At 41.3% G+C, this 26,038-nt stretch overlaps 1 protein-coding gene across 4 annotated transcripts in view; it reads right to left on the reverse strand.

Moving 5' to 3' along the window:
- Positions 1-26,038, reverse strand: part of XYLT1 (xylosyltransferase 1) — a 179,064-nt gene that overhangs the window by 64,428 nt on the left and 88,598 nt on the right. The window lies entirely within an intron of this gene.

The following is a 26,038-nucleotide window of genomic DNA, read 5'->3' on the forward strand; positions in this document are numbered from 1 at the left end:
TCAAGGCTCCTTCTGCAGACATTGGAGACATTTGCTCCAGGCAAATGTAGGACAAATTTGAGGCTGTTCCTGGGCTCAGTTATCAGACAGCCTGAGTGCAGCTACAAAGCCCAGTGCACCTTCCAAAACATCTCCTACAGTTATTAAAAACACATGCTCAAGTCTGTTTGATTTGATATAAGGAACATGACAGAAGACATTTGCCAAGAGTGAAGTGAGACTAAGAGAGAGAGAAAGACACTTTTTCCCAGGTTTTTGAAACTGGAAACATATGTTGGTAAAATTAAACAATACCAAAAGCTTTCTTCTTTTCCAAATGTAATAATTACAAAATAAAGGCTGGACACAGAAAAAAGACCTTTGCCTAATCCTTCTTGGGCATCTCCTCCTTGTTCAAGGCAGTAGTATAAACTTGGAAAAAACAGACCAACTGAATGTTTGCAGAGCACCGTTTAGGTGATAAAACAATTTGATGACCTTGTTTGTACTGAAATGCCCTTGAGTAATTGAAACACTCCTTTTAGACAGCCACGAGAGAGAGATCCTGCTGCAATGGGAGCAGCACATCCCAGAAGGGAATGGTTTCAACACCTCCCCCAACTCTCCCTTCAAGTCTCTCCTCAGCAGAGCTTCCCTAGCACACTTCTCCAAGTCAGAGTCTGTTTTTCCCAGGAAAGCTGCACATGTCAGAGGTGTCCCTTGTGCCCAGAATGGGCTCTTTGCTGACTGTCAAGGGCTACAAGGCAGCGGCGTCGCTGCCCAGGAGCACACTCAGATCCCCAACAGCACAGAGTTAGTCTCTGCACAGTCCCAGAGGCTCCCAGCACACCCTCCCTGTCCACAGCCCCTCCAGAACATCTCTGTGCAATAGAGATGCTGCTCAAAATTAAGGCAACTTTATTGCCCCCTGTTGTATTCAGAAATTAGGAAATTTCCAGCACCGTAAGTCATTCTTAACTTTACACAGGACACAAACAATTTAAATGGTATTTCTTTAAAAAACCCTCCACCACTAGGACTCAGAGGAGTATTAAAACATTACAAAGATAGCTTAAATTTAATTTATCCTATAATTTGCAGTTTGTTTATTATGGCCATTGGCCTATGCCCAGTTCTACTGTTTTCTCCTGTGCAGCTGATGAGCTTTGCCATGCACATGCTCAGGGTTTCTGCAGAGTGACAGCGACAAAAAGGGACTGTGAGAGAAAGAAATGCGCTTGCAAAGAGAACTGACAGGGAATGAAGGGCAATTGCAATTGCAAAAACAAGCCATTTTTCTTTTAAACTGTTTTCATTTCAAACTGATGATGTCCCATCAATGAACTCAAATATTTTTAGTGGTTTTCATTACATTTTTGGATACCTCTCTTTTGAAATCAGTGATTTTCTGCAATGATATGCAGAAGGTGAAGGGAATTTAAAATAGTCATATTGTGGGCCTTTTATTTTAATCTAACTCACTGTCAATACCCACACTATCATTTATCTAGCAATTACTGAGAACAAAATCCTCTCAAATTTTCACCTGAAATGCCACCTCACTGCATCAGTTTCCTCTAATAAATTCCTGCAGTGATTTATTTTGTTCTTTTCTGTTTTCCTCCTCTAAACATTTTTTTTCATATGCTAGTTTCTTTCCTTCTCTTTTATACTTGCATTTACCACGTGCATACTATTATGGCTTTTTAAATATAATCCTATTTGTGGCTACCCGGAGTTTCACAAAGGAAGAATGCTACATTTTTCCATCTGTCAGACTACCTGCTACTTTGCTCTGTACTGTCACTTCCCTGGTTTTAGCTCATGGCTGCTTAGCACCCTCTATTTTGCAGACTACTTCACTGATAAAGAACCAGCCTGATTTGTAAAGAAGATGAAATTGGCAGGAAACATTCAGCTGAGGATCTGCTTACTAAAAAATACAGCAGGACTTCAGATCTGTATGAGCAATGTCAAGACCTGAATAGCTCCAGCCACTTCATTTCCATAAAACTCATGCAGACCAAAGCCTTGCTCATCATGTCAGTGCCTACATATTAATGAGCTGCCTCAGGTAGGAGCTCATCCTCTTCAGGCTGCTGGGACAGAAAATGCATCAGATGGCTTCACTTAACATCCTACCATTCACTTGAGGTAAAACATCTAAAAGGATTTTAAGGAAGCACTTGGATTTGACAGCTATGTGGGTACCCCACTACACTGCATTCTCCCCATGCACTAAAGCTCAGCCTGGGTGCTGATTCCAGCTCCACCCTCGGTCACTTCAGTCCTGCAAGAAGCAGCTGCCAAGATCACCTTCTTATCACCCAGCAGCTATAGAGGACTCAGGGACAGCTTCTTTCCTCTGCAGCACTCCCTGTTCCCAGCCTTCCCTACACTTGTCACCTCTCACCATTCCATCATCTGCCTTTCCAAGAGAAATGAGCCAAGCCAACACAAGAGAATCCCCAGCTCCTCTTGCACAGGTCACTTGGGGCAGTCTCAGTGGAACTGGAGGTGCACTCCATCTCACCTAGAAAGCTTCTTGGGGTGTGGGTATTGCCTGTTGAATGAAGTTTCCTACATGGTCCCCTTTTTCTGGGATAATTTACACAGACCAGTGCTTTACAAATCTTAATAAAAAGCCCACAATGTCAATAGAAATTAAAACAAAAACCATCAGTGCTTTATAAACCATAATAAAACCCCTACAATGTTAATACAAAGTGAAACAAAACTCATGAAGAATATGATTGTTACAGTTCCATATTGGGAGCATAGCTCTAACCTCAAAGTTGCTTAGCACATATGAGTCAGTGGGGAGAGTGAATGGAACATCCCCTTTATGGCCTTTTGGCACAGGTGAAACAGCCCTGGCCTTAAAGCAAGACTTGTCTTAAGCTTCCTCAAAGTTTGCTGTTTCATTACACAATGGGAACAGAGGATAGAAGAGCAGCTTCTCACATTGTCTTGCCCCAGAGAAACTCAGCAGAAGGGGAAGTGCACACCCAAGCTCATCTTCCAGCCCTTGTATCAAAGAGCATTTATTGTGCTACCTCCACTGAAAACAAAACCACAGCACTTTGCTCTGTCACAAACTTACTAAGAAAAGTAAAATCTCCCCTTCTGCTTCCTACTCAAAGCCTGACAGTCCTGACATCAATGTGTTAGCAGGAAAACCTGCACCTGTTTTTGAAGATAACAGGAGAATCTCAGCTCTAGTGGAATTTTAGCTTATATTTTCTATGTCCAGAGAAATTATTACTCATAATTAAGAGCCTAATCTTCAACTGTTGCAGTATTACTGAATTCCAGAATGAAGACAGTGCAATCATTTTCACATTTGTTGTGATGCCACATTATGCTCAATCATCCTCCAATACAACTCAGAGCCAGCCTGCTGATCTCTTACCTCTGCTGTTAATTAATGGGACCACACTTCCCCAGCAGCACAAAGCAATCTTTCAATCTGTTTTGTGAGCCATCTTATGCTTTGTAAATCAATCCATCACCTTCTGTTCTCAGTTTGGTATTGTCCTGGCAGTCCAACAGATTTCCTCTGCAGAGATACCTGGATGCTGCTGAGTCCATCTGAGCAGAGCTGTGTGTGTACCCTGTGCCTTGGGCCATGAATCAATGGACAGAGGACATTAGCAGAGTTATTGCTGTGCAGTTCAGCAGAGTATTTGCTGCTATTACATCCATAAATGCAATCAGGAGCCCTGTCATTACAGCAGGAGTATGAGCCATAATCACTCCAAAGAGGCAGAGCTCTGTAGTCCCTATTTGAACTCCTAGGAGCAGCTCCATTCCCTTCAGTGGGACCATTTCTGCAACAGCCAGCTGAGTGGTAGTTGCTGAACTCAGAGTTCTACTATAAACTCCTTTTCAATTGCTCACAACTCAACAACACAGCAGGTTGAAAATTTCCAGGCTTGGCTTTCATCTAAAAAAGTTTCCCAGTTTGATTAGAGCACAAACAGGTTTGCCTTGTTCAAATGGTGGCAAGACCAAAAATAAATAAATAAATACAATGTTTTCATTTAGGACACAAGAATTTTGTATCAGACCTAGTAATAGAAGTAGTTGGAGGGTTATATAAAAACCACAAAAAATGTCACTGAGCAATTCACCAGTGAGCCAGGAGCTGATGAGAAGTCTTTGTCTGAGGGTCTGCTAACAGCAGCACTGCCCTGGGCTGAGCCAGAACTGGAGCTAAGCCCCAGTGCTCCATCACAGCAAGGGCATCTCTTGCCACCAGGCTCAAGGGGCAAGGTCTGTCTTGCTGCAGTGAGGACACCCTGCACAGGAGAGGTGACTTCTGAAGCACAGTGCCTGTTAATTGTACTTAGGTGAAAAGACAATTTTTCCTATGCCAGCACCTAGAAAACTTTCTTTAGCAACGTTAGTCCCATCTTTGGGATGCCAATTGTCAATTCCAGTCTAAGAAATGATTCACTTGTTTCCATGGTGGTCCTGGTGGAGATCTTCAGTGAAAGAAAGGATTTCAGGTGAGCACTGATTACATATATATATTTTAAATTATTACAATTATTTATATGTAAAATGCCCGCTGGTGTCTGGTCTGTTCACTGTGCAGAAGACTCCTGTGGTGAATAAGATCTCTACCATGAAGTGGAATGAGCACCTTGTGTGCCCATTGAGCCCAGCACATCCACTGCCCAAGGCCAGTGAGGGGCTATAGCAAAGCAAGCCAAGTTCCTGAAGGAGAAAATTATCATGACTGGTCATAGGTGTGGCTTTTCCTTGTGGGTTTTAACTTAGCAAAGCAGGAGAGGTGAAATCAGTTGAGATGATCTTCTGCACATCTGTTCCCAGGCATGGGGATTAAGAGGGATGGTTATGATTACAGAGTGAAGTATTGCTAGTTGTGTTCTGTAGATTTCCTTAAAACTACTGTTACCTCTATTTTTTTATCTCTGAGTTAGCATTGAGCACTTTGGAAAAGAAAATCAGAAATCCTGCTGCTATTGAGGAGTGGATATTCAATTTTTTTGCAGTAATATTTTATCTCAACAACCCTGTTCTACAACTTTTCAGTCTCAGACTCTATCAAAAATCACAGGAACTATTTATGATCCTCTGTAACTTCATATGATCAAGTAACCCATAAGCAAGAAATCAATGCAAGGCAGGAGGGAAGCAGTGAGACATAATTTAGAAGCACTCAGTGGCTACTGCATTTAACATTAAAGAGACAGATTTCATAATGTTCTTTCCATGCTGAGAAGAAGCCCTGGCTTGGAACAAAGGAGCTGCTGATGTGGCCATTCTGAGTCTTCTTTAATCATTTCAGAGGGTGACAGCATAAACTTAGGGCAGTCAGAAGAGAAGAGTCACTGCCTTACAGATGGAAATTCCCTCCATGAGATCACTGGGAGATTCTCTACAGTGAGTTTGTGAGTGGATAAGCAGCTCTGCATCCCTGAAAAATTTATATAAAAAGGGAAACTCACTGTAATTACAGATGTGGGTTCAGTTCTGCTGTCCATGAACAGAAAAATAAAAGGCACGAAAGAAGAAAGATAGAAAGATAAAGGATACATGTAGAAGTGTTTCATATTCACAGATGGATTATAAGAAGATGATTTTTTTTATTTTATTCTAAGGGAAAAAACCCCCAAAGATATTTCTCATGGGAATTTAAAAGAAACCACTTCTACCCCAGCTTTCTCATCCTCCTGTTACAGCTGTGTAACATTTCTGCTGCATGCAGCATTTCCAAGACTCACTCAAGAAATCATCCATTACACAAATCCAGAAAACACCATGCACCAGAAAATTTGGTGAATGTGTCTTTTTTTCACGTGATTTGCAGAATTCATTGTAAATGAAGAAATATAAAAACCTTGAGAACAAGGACAGAAATTTTTTTGTATCACAAACCTGTAAAAGCAGTTGGGCTAACACAGAACTGTTCAAAATCAACCTTCAGGGTCCAGGTATGTGTGTGTGTGCAGCAGCAGCACACCCATATTCACTAAATTTCCAGCAAAAGCAAGCAGCATTTGGTTTGAAGCAGCCTACCATATTTCAAACAAAAAATTTGTTCTATCTTGCAGTCAGTATTGGATCATTACTGAAACCATTTTTATGATTTGCAAATGACCAAGTAATTATCAGATTCCACTATACTGCACTTGCAACACACACTAAACTTAATTTACTACAATACTTATCTAGGCAGGCCAATCATCTCTGTAACAAGCTTGCTTTTCTGACTATCCTAATTATGGAAATGGTAGCATTCCTGGGAGACAAATCTCAATTATTTGTAGTTTTGCTGGAGTGTGTTAGTCAAGCATTTTCTCCCTATTCCTACCGACTGCCATGAATAAATAACACTCAAAAGCAACAGTAAATTAATTAATGTTGAATTAGAATGAATCTTGTAATAATAGTGTTTATCATATCAATTAACAGCCAATTAGCACATCGTGATCAGTGTTATTAGGATGAATACAAAATGCCTTTTAAATGAGCATCAGGCTATTTTTACTACATCCAGTGACTTTACTGGACTTCAGAGATGTAAAGTAAAGCAGATCCAAGAACAGCCACAAAGATTCCTTGCAAAGAACATTGATTCCTCCTGCACCTTACACCCTGGCTTGGCTTCACAGTCCAAAACCCAAGCCAGTCCTGGCTGCATCCAGAGCAGCGTGGCCAGCAGGTCAAGGGAGGGGACCCTGCCCCTCTGCTCTGCTCCTGTCACCCCACCAGCAGAGCTGCAACCAGTTCTGATGGCCCCAAGGTAAGGACATGGAGCTGTGGAGCAGCCCAGGAGGCCATGGATAGGAGAACACCTGGAACACCTTCCCTGTGGAGACAGGCTGAGAGAGTTGGGGCTGCTCAGCCTGGAGAAGAGAAGGGTCTGTGGAGACTCATAGGAACCTTGCAGGGTTTGAGGGGCCTACAAGGAGAGGGAGCCTTTGTCAGGAACTGCAGGGACAGGACAAGGAGCAATGGGTACAAACTGAAAGAAGGGAAATTTGGCTTTGATATTAGGAGGAAATTCTTTACCATGAGGATGGTGGCATACTGGAACAAGTTTGCTCAGGGAAATTGTGGATGCCCCAACCCTGGAAGTGTTCAAGGCCAGGCTGGATAAGGCCTTGAGCAACCTGGTCCAGTGGAAGGTGTCCCTGCACATGGCAGGATGATCTTTAAGGTTCCTTCCAACCCACACCATTCTTTGACTCTCTGACTTAACATTTAAGAGGTAACACCCTTGGAAACCACAAAAAAAGAGGAAGACCACTATTTAGAGGTGCCTCTGTCACACAGCCTTAAAAAGAAACTCAAATAAAAGAGATTTTCAAGCTTGGCTCTCAGGACAAACCCACAGCCCATTCCCAGCCCAGAGTCAAAACTTGTGGAGCAGCTCCTGAGTGCACCAGTTCCTTGACAACATACCCAAGATAAAAGGGACAACAGCAGCCCTGTATTTTTGGCTAACACAACAGGTGTGAGAGTTTTCTCACTGTGTGGAGTCACCCTCCTCTGACAGAAAGCTCGCTGCAGGAGGAGACTTCATTCAGTTCTTGTGCTCCAAGAGCTGACTTGTGCTTGTAGGAGGGGAAAGGTTACAGAAGGCAAGAAGTGAAGGGATCGAAAGGAAGCATGTGTTTAGTTATCTTATCCACCACTGGTTGTTGCTAAGGATGCTCCCATCAACAGCCCCAAACTGATGAGAACAGGAATTTGTCATACAAGAGAAGTCATCCCACCACTCCCAAGAAAACTGATGACACAAAGCCAGACTGAAACATTTATAAAACCTCATTCACAGTTTGCATTTTCTGAACAATCAACTACTGATTTAGGTGGCCTGAATTACACTCCAGGGGCTGCCAGCCCTCTTGCTGCAGATGGATTTCATCCCAACTGGAACACCAGTGACAGACTCACCACCCTTCATGCCAAAACCAACAATGGGCTTTGGAGTCAGCTCTTCTCTGAAGAGCCTCACTCCCTTGCCTCCAAAAAGCCTTTAGATTTCTTTGCAGGACAAGAAGAAAATGCAGAAAATGCCCTTATTTCAGTGCAGACTTTCTCTTCCGCCTAAAATCATCAGGAAGTTTAAGCCTTCAAGGAACAGAAACTTGAAAGTCAATCAGTTACTATGGAACAACCAACATAACAAATACTAAGCAAAATATCAACAGAAGTATATCAAGGCTTATACTTCAAATTAGCATTTGAAACAGCCTCTGCTGATTGGAGTGTCTGTTCCAGTGTGTTTGGAGACTGGAACGCTGTAACCTTTACACCATCTCTTCCTCTCATGCTCACAGCAAGAATAATCAATAAGGAGTGAAAACACAAGCAATTACACACATCTCTACTTCACATAACCTCCCAGGAGATATTATGTACTGCTGAGACTACCAAGAAATGAATAGGTAGATAAAAGCATGTTTGCTACCTGCCTGATCAATGTTTTCCCTTTCTGTTTTACTGTGCTGGCATCTTTCAAGTCCTATGCAGAGTATCTCTTCCCCCAAATAACCTTAAGAAATTAACAGTTAATCATTACAATCAGCTGGTGTAAGGCCAGGACCAAGTGAATTTGTACCATATGAGTATCTGGTCTGTTAACTCAAAGTTAATCCTCCCTTTGAGATTCCATTACATCTGTCTTCCATTTTTTGAATGTAGGATTGGAAGGACAGAGTCTGCCTTTATTCTCTGTTCAAGATAATTATGAACATAGTGTTGGAAACAGACCCAAAAAATAAAGACTTTCACATGTATTTTACATAGCTGGTTTGAAAAGGTCAACTTAGGTACTGAGAATAAAGGCTGCACTAGCAGAAGCAAAAATCAACCCTCATACCTGTCCCCTGTGCCAACATGGTGCAAAATGGGAAAGTTTAGCCTCATGTTTTAGCTGGCACTTGCAGTGACAGTGAAATTAATGGGAATTTCACAGTACAGTCAAAAGAAAGAGAAAAGATAGATAGCACAGGTCTGTGCAGATTCACTGCAAAGCTGTCAGGATCTGCTTCCCCTGCATCCCTTTGAGTTAAACTTTACGGGTTTCAAAGACTAAGCAGTGCTAAGAATCTCACACTGTGGCAACAAAAGATGTGTCAGATATCAGATTCATGTATGTCTAAGTACAATAAATACATATATGCCTTGAGTTTGTATCCACTGGTAGATAGCTAGGAAACAGAGGGAACTGAAGCATTTAAAGTAAAACAGCACATCTAAAAAACAAGCTTCCCCCAGAAACAAACACAGTTTCTCCACTCAGACTATACATTTTTCGGCATAACTGATTTTTTGACACATAACTGTTGTCAAATATCCATTATGTCAAAGGACACTGGCAAGCAATGGTTTTGTCAAATGACCCAAAGTACTTCTCATTTGCCCATGTGAAAAGCAGCACATGAATTATTTTATAATTGATCAGCTTTTGTGCTTCCAGACAGAACCAGTGTCCTCCTTGCTACCATGTGTGCTGCATAAAGGATTATTGTGGAATGTGAATAATTTTACTCAACAGAGAAGGAAAAAAGGGACCAATCTTCTCTGAGAGTAATGCTTGTCAGACAGAGGAACACAACATAATTATATTGTGACACTTCCACCAGCAAATAGATTCTACTGTAAGCAATTAACACTGGTTCCTTCAGCAGACTTCAAAAATGTAATTATATGGTATGCTCAGTTACAATAACATCTGATTAATAAATGACACTGCACTACTTGAGCTAGATTTTAGCATATACAGACAGGTTAAAACACAAAACAGATGGATGTTAATTCTTGCACAGGCCACCCTTACACCCCAAAATTGTTCATTAATATGGGAAATGTTAAGGACATAAATATTCACATTTTCAGAAAAAACAAGCACCAGTGACAATGAGTACTTTGGATCTGACTAAAATGGAGAATTTTGGTCTGTGCAGTGAATATAACAGCCTGTCTCTCCTCCTGAGATGGGTGAGGTAGGGCTGGGCTCTCCTTCCTGACTGGAATGCTTTCCAGAAGCTGCTTCTGATCAAGAGGGATTAGTAAAGATGGTTTAAGAAGGAAAAAAAAAAATCATTGGGCATTAATCCTCTAAACATTTCATAGCCAACATATCTTTAACACAATCCCTCTAATCCAATTAGGGTGCCTTGAAAATCATATCTTGAATTCCATGCTTCATTGTGATGGGTTCTGTGTGAGTGAAACGTGCACTCAGCAGAAGCTGCTGAGCACCTGCTCTGCCCCAGAGCCCCCTCCCCAGCCCTGCCTGGAGCAGCCCAGCTCCAGCTCCAGCTGTGGCTGCACCAAACCCCTGAGCCCTGACACATCTGGCAGGGTCAGCCCTCCCAACACTCACCCCTCTGAAACAACAGGGAAAACAACCCTTAATACAAAGCTTTTGCCAGCAACAAATTAGTATGAATTAACTGAGCTTGGTTTTTTAAATGTTCTCATGGAAATTGTTTGGGCTGGTGTTCACGAGGATGTATATTCACACTTAAAATGATGGGCAAAGGATAGAACAAAACAGCAGTCTTGTTGCTAAAATAAAGGACTTGCACTCCATTACTCCATCACAGAATAAAAGGATCCCATTAACATACCACTAGAGGAAAACAAAGGGGAAAATCAAATTGCCAGCATCAGAAAATGTTCAACAAAAGCAACATAAAGTGATTTTTCTGTATTTCAATTGACATTACAGTTTTGTTAAAAAAATCCAATGTGCAGAAAACATCACTTTATTGACTAAATAAGTTACTGGCTGCTGTTAAAAGCATCTGGGGAGAATTTGTATGCAAAATGCATTCTCGCAATAACACCATAATTTATAAATGAGTTATAAATTTCTCTCAGATTTTAACAAGTCTATGATGCCCTTGGATGTCAAGGAGCTGCTTAAACAGTAACTTGTAGAAGGGTCTTCTCTATACTGCACAAGAGGAGTATCTGTGCAACGTCTGAAACAAAAAAAAATCATGCTGACTTTTTACAGACAAAAATAATAATGGAGATAATTTCTAAAATTATCTTAACTCTGCCCCTCAGAGTGTCTCTTCCCATTCTGCAACCTCATTTCACGTCAGCAGTCAGAGGTACTAAATTTGGCCCCAGCACTTCCCATTCCTGCAGCTGGGGCTGATCCTGGCTCCCAGCACTGCTGCATGAGTGCTGGCAGGGTTTGAGCTGGACCCTGGCACAGAGAGCCTCTGCCCATGCACAGCCCATCCCACCCCTCTGAATCTGGGGAGCTGGCAGAAGGGAGCTGTGCATTAATGTGGATCTCCAGAATGACTTAAAGAAGCTGCAGCACACTGTGAGACAGGGCACACATCCAAGTTGTTATGCATTTTAATTAGGTAAAACAAGTGCTAAAAACTGCTTTGAAGGTCTAGATGTAACCCAGCAGTATTGGTTTCCCACATATGGGTTTTCCTCCTGCCATCTCTCATTCATACACAAGTTATTTGATCATCTCTATCACAAAGGGAGGCTTAAAAGAGAAAAATAAAAAAACTCAATCTCAACTCGTGTTGAGATGTAATTCAGTTCCTCCTCTAAAATGACAGAGCCCCAAACAAATTCATTCACAACTTGGCTTTTATGGTACAGTAGGGCATGAAAATCATCAACTGGCTGCAAAACTGCTAAGTAAACCTAATTTAGGAGATGAAAATGTGTGAAACGCAAGGAGCATCTCACAGATTGTAAAATGACATGTTTATTTAAAAAAGAGCCCAGGAAAAACAAGAAATGTTGGCAGAGGACTGCAGTAACAACCCAAGGGCTCCCAGGCTGTCGGGGGCTCGGAGCTGCCATGACCTGCACAGCCAGGGCAGTGCCCACAGCCCTCAGCCAGCACCTCAGGGAGGGAGGCAGGAAAAAGCCCCAGCAGGTTTGTTAAAGAACCAGTTCTGTAACAAACAGAGGGACCCCAATGGCAGCAGCTCAGCACAGAGAGGAGCAGCCCCAGCACTGCAGGGCCAGGAACCAGCGAGGTCTCAGCTGTGAGACACCTCCAGCTCTGCACACACCCCTGGGAGGCTCTGCCATCAGGAGCTCAGCCTCTTCACAGCCTAAAAGCTAAACCCCCCCAGGATGAGTTGTAATTGAGCCAAGAAGCAATATCATTTGTTAAGGCAAGGAGGTAGTGAATGAGTAGCAACAACATAACTTCGTTCAGTTCATCTGCTGAATTCATTTCAGTCCATCTCCCACTCTGCAGCCCCTCTGAAATCAATGGAGAATGGACAGTGTAAAATCAGTATGAAAAGAGAATTAGCATGTCTGAGCCAAATTCTGCTCATGTTCCAGTTCTGAACAATCCCTGGTCTATAAAAACGCAGATTAACTCTGAGCCTCCTTAACAATCCTCCACTATGGCTAAAAGAATCAAAAACACCTGAGCTTCAATTTCTTTCAAGTATAATTTAATTTCCCCTATCTTTATTTTGACATTAAAAGAATGATGAAAAATCTCTTCATATTATTTCTCAGGACACTACTGCTAGAAGGTGAACTGTTTATCCACACACACACTCCCCATTCATTCTCACCCTTTTTCTATGAGACTGGATCACCCTATTCTCACAGCAAGTACCAACTTTATGAAATAATTTAATTTCTGGAATGCATTTTTATGTAAACTAATCCAATGTCTCCTGACACCAAATCCTTACTGTTCATCAGCACAACCTTCTTAGAGTTGAAGACAGCATCTGAAATAGAATGCCTGTGCTGGCAACATTTTTATTAGAACAAAATCATTTTATAAATCCAAAAGTGAACCAGTATGGAAAAGTTTAATATTATTGTAAATGAAGAAGTATTTAAAGGTAAAAATTATACTTGAGACTGTAATTACATTGCCCCAGAGTATAATCCCAAAAGAACACAGAGACCTTTTGCCAAAGGTGATTTGAGTGTTAATATGAAACTCAATGTGGGCTCATTTTAATTACATACGTGCCTGCTGAGAACATATGATAGAGTCCAAAAAGCTAATTCATTGTCAGCATGACAGCAGGACCCAATATTAAATCTTGCACACCAAGTAAATTTTCCAGATTACCAATTACTACACAAAAATGGGACACATTGCAAAAGCGGTAATCAGCATGAAAGCAAAAATACAAAAAAATATTGCCAAAAAGAGCTTAGCTCTGGGCCAGCAGGGGGTACAGGAAATCTCCAAGCAGTTCATTCTTTTTTCTTCAAAAGCAGCAATATTCAGTTGGTCCATCTCTAACCCCACTGACACCAGGTTTGGACTGACATTCACAGCATTGATCCTCACTGTCACTGCAATAATGTGGCACTGTTATCTATAAAACTCTTTAGAAGTATATAAAAGCACTTCAAAGTAGATTTTAGTGTGCTTTTTTCTTTTTCTATACTTAGCCCTAAATTTTCTTCATTTAAAAGAAATTACTGAGTTATTTTTTGTTCTCATGAGTCCCTGACAGGTTTCTGGCACTGAAAAAAATGTTAGGAGTAAGTTTATCTCTGTTAATGTTAACAGACATTTTGGTTTACTTTTAATTTTGGATAAATTCATGCACCAGTCAGTATTTTCTACAGAAAGTGCCTGGAGTATGAAGAGGAGAACCCAGAGTCACAAGGATGAGCTAACCCAGGGGAAACAAGACATACTCACAATTCTGAAGGCAGCAGAGACCCAGCCAATACTTGTAACTGCAGCTTTACCTGCCCTTCTGTTGCTTTACTGATGCATTATTAATTAATAACTACCGAGCGTTCCCAACAGAGCATTTTAAATAACAGCTGAATTTCTTTATGGATGATTATGAATCATAAAAGTAAATCTGCAATGTTCAAAGCAATAAACAAGCCCAGGTAGGGAGCCTGAACTACTACAAAAACTGCCCTTTGAAGCTGGAGGTTTTGGGGGTTCCTAAATGTCTCCTGCGTAGAATTACACAATTTCCAGTCTAGCTTAATCCAATTAGTCTGAAGAAATGTAGGATTTCCTCTTTTTGCCTCAGCACAGGCAGATGCTGCTCGAAAGGGAGATGATGGCATTTTAGAAAAGCTGCAGGGTTGGTTTGGTTCACTGCTTTATCCACATGAAGCTACACCAGTTGAGGCCAGCTAACAATTACAGGTTTCAGTTCTCAACTCAGATAATGAAAAGAAAACTGTCAAATCACAATTACTTCTACACAAGATTTATGCAAATGATGAAATATTTCAGCAGCTCTGCAATGTATTATTCAGGGATGATGCAAGGTTTTCACATTCTACTTGAATTCTGGACAAACTCACCAAGTACTGAAGGTGTACTTAGGGCACCTCTGTGGTATTGTAGCTGGATGGTTTTAGGCATAGTTGAAATAAATTTGTAATGCTTTAAGATGAAAACTCATTTGGAGATACTATTTTTCCATAAGATATTTTTTCTAACTCCACCTCAAAAAATGAAAAGCCTCCTACTATTTGAAGAAAATTCCAGCATTAATTTTCAAAAATATTGCTGCCTTTAAGGCAGAAAGGAACTCACTATTTCTATTGACTCTTCACTAGATTCAGTTACTATCTGAATAAAGATAGGGATTCATAGAAAATAGAAAGAATAACACCTTTTTTACTTTCAGATATTAAGATGGATCATTATTCCTCCTGATGTGTTAGAAGATATTTATCAGTTTGAGTTATGAGGCCTTTCTGACTGTGAAGACTTAAACATCGATTTAATGCCAACTTAAAGACTACTAAAAGTGTAGGAGATTGCATTAGATAAATAATTTAACAATAAAAGGTATATCAAGGCAGACATTATTGCAACCTTCCACCAATCAATCACCATTTTCCATGTTTATCCAATTTTCATCTCAAGGTTCTGTATATCAAATTGCCCAGACACACACTACACAACTGAAATAACTTCATCATTGAATAAAATTGCATGGCCATTAAAATTCTCTGATATCAAGATAGCTGACATTATGTTAAATATTGGCTTCAGTTCCATAGGGTAATAAATTTTGACCTAAATCCAATCTTTCATGGATAGCTGATTCATAATGAAAAATTACTGGTTTGTCACTTTACCTTGGGAAATTTATTGTGGATACTAATATAGCACCAGGCAGGCTTTGAAATATATGATAAGTAAAACCACAGTTCCCTTCCTAAGCACCCTGAAACAAAAAGAACAGATTTGGTCTGGTACAAAAACATCAGACATACTGATAGCTACCAGAAAAAAAAAGAGAGAAAAGAGGAGAGAAAAGAGGAGAGAAAAGAGGAGAGAAAAGAGAGAAAAGAGAGAAAAGAGAGAAAAGAGAGAAAAGAGAGAAAAGAGAGAAAAGAGAGAAAAGAGAGAAAAGAGAGAAAAGAGAGAAAAGAGAGAAAAGAGAGAAAAGAGAGAAAAGAGAGAAAAGAGAGAAAAGAGAGAAAAGAGAGAAAAGAGAGAAAAGAGAGAAAAGAGAGAAAAGAGAGAAAAGAGAGAAAAGAGAGAAAAGAGAGAAAAGAGAGAAAAGAGAGAAAAGAGAGAATTTTTCCTCCTTAAAGATACTTTTGTAGAGCAAAATCCATAGGGAACTCAGAAAAAAAACCCTGTTATTTTTAAACAAAATTATTTCAAAGTCTCTTGATAAACAGGATTTAAAATCCACATTAATAGCAAACTAACTGTAACATCAGCACCCCCATTTTTCCTCTGCATGAACCTGCAATGGAGTTAAATACCTGGGCTGAACATGACATGAGCTGTCTGAGGTGTCCCAATGAGCCTGTGCCACAACAAAGAACAAAACCCAAGTTTTCCCAGTATCAGCCTAGGACTTAACTTCTATTAGGGCTAATTTGGTTGGCCCATGATATGGTGGAATGGAGCATATTCCTGCTGTCCCTCCTTAGTTTAGAGCTCTTTAATAATTTCTAGAGCAACCACATTGCATCTTTCCTTTTTCTTCTTCTTGAAGTGATCCTTCTGCTTGAATGGATTTCAGTAGAATTTTCTGAGTGATTTCAAGTTTGCCCATTAGGAGCCCCCTAACATCCCTGATTTATTTCCTAAAATTCTGCAGGCTGCAGCAATGGAAAGCAAATGCCATGACAACATGAATGTTTGCATGTTTGGCAAATTATGTCTACAAATGGCCAGAAATGATTGAGAGAAATGAAAATGAAAAACTTGTGTGCTAACTGCAGCCTTTTCAATTGTAAATGATGGAGCTGAATCTAGCAGGATTTCTCACTAAGATTTCCTTTTTGATGACCAGGTTAAGAATGCCAGAGATGTCTGAAGCTTCCTTGTACTATTCCTCATGAGCGTGTCAGAAGTGATTTTCTCATTTGCTTTTCAGGGATCTGCAAGGTAGAACATTTTCAGAATCAGAGCTGCCATACAACTGTTCTTATTCCCAAATGCTGGATGGATGGGCTTTGCTTTGGACTATAAATTTCCACAGACTGGTAAGACAAGAATCCCTACCTCTTTATCTTGCTCCTGTAAGAACAAAATTGTCTTGTTTATTTCTCAAGTGAATTTAAAATTTTGGTGATAGAAGTGCATAGAGACATTTTATGGTTCACTGATAAAGGTTATAGAATAAATTTACTGAAGTAAGACATCACTTAAGAGGGGTCAGCAAAGCCACTTTATTACATCAGTTACACCTCTAGCCCACTTTGCTTTGAACACTTCACAGGAAGCTTGGCTCTGTGATCACCTCCTGGCAGAAAATTATAGATTTGTTTACAAAACCACTTCAGCTCTGTGTAACCTCCCTCTGCTCTGGTTTGGCAAGTGTGTTATACAGAAATCTTTTCTATAATGTCTCTTGGTAGCTCTCCTCACATTTATCTCACACACACCTCTCCTTAGCCATTTCTTTCTCTGACAAGGTGGCCAAATGAGCCAGGCTGGGTTCTCCTGTCCAGCTTTCCCTTCTGTTAGAGGGTATATTCCTCACATGCTTTTGAATAAATGACCAAAGAGACTTCTCAGATAGAGAGAATGACTTGGGGACAGATCCTCAAACCTGCTCAGAGTGCCACAGGGAAATTCTTCCATAGCACCCACACCTCAGTCCCATGCAACAGAGAAAGTACAAATGGGTAAAACATATATTGCAATAAATTTCTCTTTTGAACTTCCCTTTTCCTCTCTACTATTCACTTAATTGCCCAGAATGAATCACAGCCCAGAAATAGATGAAGAACATGACAATGTATGGTTCTGTTTAGTCATACTCCTGTCGAGCTCCACACGATTATGCAGCACGGAAACACACACAGGGCTTCAGCCTGAGAGTAGCAGGGATTGCAATGCTCCACTGCACTGCAATATCCACCAGCTGCCTGGAACCCTCCATTTGCCATTAAAACCACAGGTGAGTAAGCAGCCAGGCTGCTTGAGCTGCTGTTTACAGCCAGTCACCAGCAAAGGTGCAATCTCACCAGCAAAGTGTTTCTCTTACAACTTGTAATGAGTTACAGAAATTAATCAAGACCTCAACAAAACACTTCCATTAGTATGGGCAAGAAAGTCTCCACAAAAGAGACAGAATCACCCTGCAATAAAGAGAATTATATAAACAATTATATTCTAGTTCCACTGAGGGCTGCCCTGAACTTCAGCTGAGTAGTGAGGCTTCCAATGAGATTTGTAGAAAAAGATGCTTTTGACTGACAGCTCTTTTTGAGGTGCTCTCTGACAGGACCTACAACTGTTGCAGACTGTTGAGGGAGGTTCAGGTTGGATGTAAGGAAAAGGTTCTCCACCCAGAGGGTGGCTGGGCCCTGGACCAGGCTCCCCAGGGCTCCAAGGCTGACAGAGCTCAGGGAGTGTTTGGACAGTGCTCTCAGGGCTCTGTTTTAAAAGGCAAAAAGCAATTCAGGCCTTCAGAAGAAATCCTACAAATTCCACAATTTGAAAGCACATACAATTGCTATGCAAATTATTTTCCAGAGACCACAGAGTTTGAGTTACTAGACAATGATTTTCCTGCAGCATAATTTTGCTTTTTGGCTTGAATCTTGCATCATTTTACAGTAACATCTGTGGATGATGACAAATGGGGAAGCACTGAACACAAGAGTTGATAGAGATCATTCAGCTTGCAGCAAGCCCTAAAAGAAAGGACTGAAAAATTCTTTGGCCTCCCTGGGGGGTGGTGAGAAAGCTAGAGAGGAAAAATGATGGATGTTTGCCATGGGCCTTTCAGTAGGGCCAGGACTTTAAACCAATATCTTATTTTATAGTAAAACTGTAAAATGCTTCAGACTTTACTGTGCATTCAGCTGAGCCTGTTGGTGACAGCAGCAGGGACTGGGAGATGGGAGTGCTCTGCTCCTCCTTACAAAGGTGCCAATCAGGAGTAACTTATTTGACACAACTAAGTGATAAATCAGTGAGGTAGGTGGATATTAAAATAGTGTGAGCAGTGAATCAGGGCTATTCAACTTCTAACACGCTCTCAAACTATCAAAGACAAGCATTTACTTGGAAGACTAAATATACAATGAGCAATTTCAAAATCTTTTTCAAGGTTGCTCAGCTACAGATTCTTGTCATTCAGTTTTTCTATGGAAGTCATGATTACCCATGGAGAAAAAAAATGGATGTTTTAAAACTACCTTCTGCATAAGAAATATTTGCAACAGAAACAAATTATGGTTTGGAATCTTAAAATGGCAATAATGTCCTGTAAGATTGGCTTCCTGCCTAGATTGCTGGCATTTTAATTCAGAGTTAGATCTCTTAAACAACTCTTCCTCATTTCCAGGGGAAGCCATTACAAACCAGTGATCTCATAAAGCTCAGTGACTCCCGAAATACATCAAAGAAATGTACCCTTTTAAAAACCTTCCTGAAGCAGGGTGCATTCCCTTTAATTATATTTTTAATACAGTAACAAACCCTGTATTTATTCAAGGCATTGTTTCAAGAAGCCACAAAACAGAAAAATTCTTCGTCTCGGCTCAAGAGGAAGAAATTAAATGTCAATAGTTTCCCCCCAATTATTTTAAAAGCAATACACTCAGTGCCACTGGCTTCAAACTAAACTGTGGCAGCCTCGAGCTGCAGCTAGCATGGCATTTCTGGAACATAACACTTCCCTATTCTCAAAATAATAGTTCATCAGCTGCAGATTCCCATGAAAACTGAGTATTTGCTAAGTAATAGTACTTGGAGAAGTGCAGTGGTTAGAAAGACAGAGCTGAATCTGTGCTCCTTTGTCCTTGATGGCATTTTAGACTTATAAAAAAAGCAAATCTAAAAGCTGCCTGCTTACAATTAGTATGTTACACTGACACCCTGACACAGTTTTGTTATGGTTGGAATGTTGAATTAGGAAAGAATAACATTGAAGCTTAACTCAAGCTCAGTCCAGTACTAATGTACACAGCTGCTTGCTTAGCATTGAATAAAATTAAGATAATTAGATGCCATGTTTCCTCTTCAGGGTCTGTCTACTAAAATCAGCATAATGGGTCCACTCCAGAGGTCCAACAACAATTTCATATGAAAGACATTATGCATGAAAAAGAGTAGGGCTCAAATTTTCCTTGTACAGGGGAGGCTGGGTTTGGTGCTTTTGTTTTGGGTTGGGTTTCCTGGTCCTTCTGATTCATCTCCCTCCCAGCTCATACCTTCATATGAACAATTTTCTTTAGCCATAGTTGTATTTGACTTTCCCCACCATCACTGTCCACACGTTTCAGGATCACTGGGAAGCATTAATGATCACTTAAGTACTTTTCTTTCATCTCTATACATACACAGTAATCTTTATCAAAATATTCACTGAGCTTCTGCTACCCTCACACTCTCTTCCCAGGAGGTTTGCAGCAAGGACATCCTCAGCCATTATCCTCTCCCACGCTTGCCCACGCTCCCCCTTTAATGCTCCATAAAATGATAACATTTTCCAAAACAGAGGCTTGGTGAGAACTAGGGCTGCTGACCATAAATTTTCCATCCCTTCTGCCCCCCACTCCTTGTGTCATGCATTGCTCCCAGCGTTTCCTTGAGATGCCATGTGCCAGATGATTTCTGCAAGTCTGCTCTTGGGGACCAATTCTGCAGCCTCCAGACCCACGGGTGATCAGACAGGCCTAACGTGACCAGACACTAGCACCACTCATTTTTGTCCTGACAGTGCCACAGCTTCACTGGTTTTATTAGAGTTGGTTATGCCTCACACATGTTAAGGGGAGAGACACATCACTTATTTCATAAATTCATTTAGCCTAAAATGCAAGTACTGAATCTTGAAACGGCCCTTTATAATGAAAGCAGTGCTGGAAACATGGTTTGCAGAACAGAACACAATCTCTGTACACGGTGTAATTACATCTTAGCATTCTGCAGAATACCAGTGCATGGCTTAAATGCTATTAATTGTAAGCAGTTTTGTTCCACAGGATGTTGTTTGCTGATAACTACTCAATTAGGGTTATTTTGCAATTAGTCTACTCACAGTAAATTTACTGCAACCAGAGTCATCTGTGGTGTAGCAAATTAAAATGCTGTCTGGGCTGCATGTGCAGTGGCTCTTACATGCTCCTTAAATTGTGTATAGCTCACCACAGTGATTCTGTCACACTAACAGATTAACAGGAAAGCAGCAGCAGCCAATGTCATTTGGAATCCTGAAACCAGCAGAAAAAGACAAATCTGGGGTTCAATGATCTGTAGATCAAACCCAGCGAGTCCAAAAATGCTCTGCCAAAATGTTAAAAGCTAAACAAACCGCACATTTATATGTCACTGTGTGCATACATGCATATTGAGCAGATGAAATCCTCTGTTTGCTTCATTACAGCTCCCATTCTTTTAAAATTCTGTAGAGGATGCTCTCATTTCCATGCCTTAAAGAACAGCTCTGCTCCACCCCAAAAGTATTTGGCATCTTGTGGCTTCTCCTCTCCCTTCCTGAGAATCACACCTCTTTCTGCTGAGTGCTTTGTAGTCATCAGATAAAAACATTATGGACATTCAGATTGCTATTACCTGTGTGTTGTTCCGTAAGCAGAGCTCCAGAGCCCTCTTCTCTCAGTTTGAAAACCAAAAGGTTGTGTTTCTAAAATAAAATGGAAATTTTTCTTCCCAGCAGCCTCTAAGAAGCTGAAAGCACTTGCTTCAGTGTGCCAGAGCAGCATTATCAATAAGTAACCAGGGAGAAGGCAGTCTGATCTGCAAAAAACTCTTTCAGTGCTGATAAATTATTTGGAATGAGGGAAGCGTGATTATTTTCCTACTTTATTGTAAGTTGGGTTTAGCCCACAAGGATGAAGGTAGTGGAAAACCTGTTTGATTTAAAAACTAAGAAAAGACAACAAAAACACCCACAGGAAATAAATCAGGATCAATTGTGGCTCTCCTTTCCTAGGGACTTCTCATTTGCTAGAACTACATCTTAGAAAACACTTCTCAAAAAACTCTGCTATGTACTTCGGTCTATCTAGGGCCATAATCTGGGCCAAGAATAAAACCAGCTGGGTAATTAATGATAAGGATTAGGCCAGAGTCTCCCCTGTGGATATGGCAGCTGGGAGAAGCTGGCCCAGAGGAGGGCTGGTGCAGATACCACCTGGCACTGTGCCTGTGATGACTCCTGACCTGGTGGCAGTGACCAAGCAGGAATTGTGCTCTGTGTCCATCCAGCAACCCTGCAAGGCAAGGGGTGCAGAGCTGTAAACTGCCATCATCCATATGAAAACCAGAGAACTCAGTGACTGAATCCAGGCACTGGCCAGCACCTAGGCTCTTCTTCCCCTCAGGAGGACAGAAAGTAGAAATCACAAGTTCAATATCATGTTGAGATGTGGAGCTGTGTAATTACAGTTGCAGTGCTCCCATAGCTGTTGGGCAGGCTCACAATGGCCATTCCAGGACTGTGCTCCTGCCCACAGTAATAATGGATTCTGTGAGGGGCAGCGTGGCACAGATCAGCTCACCTGGGCTTGGTTCAGGGGGATTTTATCCAGGTACAGAGCAATGGGTATTTTAGAGACAAGAATTCTCATTTAAACTTCTGCTTCTTCCCAGTACCTCTGCACAACAGGAGGACCATGCATGATGATGGACAAAGAAGGGAGGCAGCTGGTCCACATGCACTGACAGCTTTGGAGAGCAGAGGGAGTCTGGCCCACCAGAGAATCTGTGTCTGTGCAGGACTAGGCCAGAGATGGCCCCAGCAAGGAAACATCTGCCACATTGTCCACAGGCTGCTGATCCCTGTACCATGTCTCCTGAGACAAAAGGAGCCCCCCAAAGGACGTCTGCAGGTATCTTCTATACCTGCACAGGACTGGATTTGCTATTTCCTCATCTAACGTTGTGCTGAGCCTACACTTCCTGTGTCACATTTGCTGAATGCAATTTTCCCCAAAACACACTTCTACAAAGACCAAACATCCCCTTCTGAGCCAAAGGAGACTTGCAAGCTGCCTCTTGCCCTGCTCTCAGCTGTGACTGGGTACGGCTGCACCTAAAGCCTTCGACACCAATCTCCTGTGCCATAGCTTTTGTGCCATGTTTTTAGGACCAGCTTGCAGGGAAATGCCAGCTCACCTGCTCTGCAAGTCAGGTGACTGGTGAAGGTGCCATGTCCTGTTCTGCTCCAGCAGCCATGCCCTTAGAGGGACTGCAGCCCTCAAGGAAATAACACCTGCACGTCAGGCAGGGGACATCATGCTCTTGATTTTAACAATCCTCCCTTTTATAACTGAAGATCCTTATTATCAACTTCCTTTGCCTATTGCCTTTGGAAACAATAAAACACTTTAAAAAGTAACAGCTGGTATGATCCTGTTCTCGTTGATAAGCACTGAAGTGAATGTATCACTTAACATTTCTGACAATGGCTGGATGGAGCCCTGTCCATGATTGATAGCTGCACTTAGCAGTGTCATGGTTTTGATCAGCTGAGACAAGATCCAAGGGGATTAAAAGCTGGATGACATCTCAATGGAAACCACAGCACTGGGAACACGTTTATATGTTGGGATAATGGATGAATGTGCTGCTCCAATGCATAAATATTTATACTTCACAGTTTTGCTGAAAACAGACAGGAAACCTTTGTTAAACCAAGCTGATGGGAACAACACTCACATGCTGAACACACAGGCTCAGACCCCAGATGTCTGACTGCTGCTGAAAAACACCAGATCACTTTTTTAATACAAGAAGTGCCTCTACCCACATCTTCCCCTACCAGCAATCCCACCAATGGGGTGTCCTACATCTCCAAAAGCTGATGTGCAATACTTTCAAACTCTTCTGTAATCAAGCTCAACTCCTTCCAAGAACCAACAGAGTTGATGAAGTCACCTTTCATGAGGGATGGAGTCACTCTGTGGCTGAAGAATGGCAGTATTTATGTTCTACAGTGGGAGGAGAGATATGGGACCACAACACACTGAAACTCAGACAATGGATCTTTAACAGGCCTAAAAATTCAAGGGATCTACCAAATGATACACATACAAGGCCTTCCAGTAGGCACTATGTGCTTTCATGGGGTTTTGGGGTTCCCCCATGTCTGTCTTGACAGTTCTGTATTCAAACATTTGGGAAATGACTTCAAGGTCTGGATCTCCTCCATAGGTTTGGTGACCCAATCTTCTTGTGCACTGGTGCTTCCTGCATTAGCAACTCATCTCCCATTCCATATGCTGCTGCACTTCTCCACAGCAAAGCTCCCAAATCTGCTCTACAGCAACCTTGTATGGAACACAGGATGTCCAGACTTTCTGCCAAGGAAATCTGGCAGTTGAAGTGGTTAACTTCAGCTGTCAGCATAGGCAGGAGGAAATAACCTTGAGGCAAAGAAAAATCAACATTTTCCACATGTATCCATCTGGCTAGGCTAACATGTCTCTGAATTATTCTTTTTAAACAAGTGTCACCACTTAAAATAAAAAACTAAATGAAACTCTAGCTCAGCAAACCTAAAAATTTTAGACACAATCTTTATGCACCTAATATTTTAATGTGGTATATATCCATACCACATAAGTTTTTCCTAAATTAATCACATTTGGACATTTTCATCATTTTGCTAGACATATTTGTAGCTCCCAGTTTTCCTGAGAATTTTACTCTGACATTACAATGGAAGCACTTATACCAATGTGCTATGTACATGTATGCTAAAAGGCTTCAAGTGTAAAATGTGACCCTGTTCTTGGTTCTAAGACCACACTATTATCCTGACTGCACGGCATAAGAGATAAATCCTGTATTTAGAAAAGAAGCAGTAAATATTTATTGAGAAATCTGTTTTTAAGGATGGCAGTTGTTTAAAACTTCTGGAAAGTCACCCTGCATCCCTGGGAGATCACCAAGCAGGGCATGGAACCATAGGTGTGTGCAAAATGGCATAGTTGCAGTGTCTGCCCACACTAATGACAACACACCTTCAGCTCTGGCCAGGATATCACTTGCATATTTGTATTTGGGATACATTTATCTACACAAGATTTATAGCATTGGTCCCATTACTAAGACATCTTCTTGATCCCAAAGGTGGAGGGCAGTGTCTGCAAGGTGCTGGTCTCCCTCAGCTTTCTCAGAGACCACAGTGACTGCACAGCCCTGAGGGAAGAAGGGGGAAGAAGAGGGAAGGAACAGCAAGGACACTGATGCTCATCCTGTTACTGATGTCTGCTTTTGCTCCATTTTTAGCTCTCTACTGTTCTCTTGTCTTCCCTTCAACTTGTGCTGCCTTTACTGTCCCTTTTCCCTTCTTCCCATTGAACACAGTGTCTTCTGCCTGCTCCATTAATTGTCTCCAGGGTCTGCCCACCCAGCTTAACAATTTGGAGTATTACCATGATAAGAAAGGGAGAAAAAACACCAAAAGAGTCATGGTAAAAAAACAAAACAAACAGTCACAGATGCACTGGAGTGGGGAATGAGGGTGCTCAGACCATTCATCCTGCTAAGATGCAACATCTAAATTAAAACCCTAAGAATCCTGTTACAGGGAGATGTGCTTTTTTGGATACATTCTCTGGGGCAGGTCCTCTTTTTCACTGTCTGTACAGGGAATTTAACCTCCTCATCTCTGTAATAGCAATGCCATCCTTCTCTCTACCACACTGAAATCACCCTGCAGTAACCACTGCTTTGTGATGGTGCAGTAAACAACCCATTAGAGGATGTTCCCAATGAAAGGAACTAAATATCCCCTGGTTCCCATGGATCCCCATGTTTATTCTACAGTCTCAAAGCAAGACCTATTCCCTAGTTTATAAATCCCCTCTGCACTTTCAGCCTGGACAAAGACATGGCATATCCTCCTGTGCACAGCCAATTACAGGCCTGGGACTCTGGACTGTTGTATAAACAAATGCTGCTGTGGGTAATGCTGCTCCTTGATCAATACCCATTTTGATCAACTGATCAATGCTATTTTTTTTTTAAAGGCATTTTTCTCTATGGAGATCTTCTAGCTGGATGAACAGTGGCACATGAAGCACTTTTTGAAAAGTAGAAAAAGGTCAGCCCAGACATGCAAACTGACAGCAAGCTGAGAGGTAACTCGTGATCTAAGGGCATGGAGAAACCAAAGCAACAATCAAAGCTTGGCTTAGGCCAGCAGAGGTAACTGACTTTCCAGCAGTGATTCTGAAAATAACTTTTGCTGATTCAAGAACATTAAAAATAGAAGTCAGCCACAAAATTGGATTTTCCCCTGTGCTTTCAGAATTTTTTTAATATACTTCTAATAATTACCTGCATTATCAAAATCTTAGGACTCCAGTGTGACAGAAAAATAGCCATAACAGCCATAACAGCAATGCCACTCATGCATTGGTCAGCAAAAAGCTCCAAAATTCACAATGGCTGTTCTCTGATTACCAAAAAGCACACAACTCCTGCACAGCATGGCAAGATTTTGACTATGCTTCTCTGTGTCTGTAGATTAAGAACTAAAAGAAGCAGGAGTAGCAGCTAAATACCTAGATCACATTGTGCAATAAAAATCTGGTGAAAGTGAATTCTACAGGAATCCACCAGGGATCTTGTGACATCCACATTATTCCCTTGTTCAAAGGGAAT

This window comes from Agelaius phoeniceus, chromosome 16 (genome assembly GCF_051311805.1).
Source record: "Agelaius phoeniceus isolate bAgePho1 chromosome 16, bAgePho1.hap1, whole genome shotgun sequence".
Classification (NCBI taxonomy): domain Eukaryota; kingdom Metazoa; phylum Chordata; class Aves; order Passeriformes; family Icteridae; genus Agelaius; species Agelaius phoeniceus.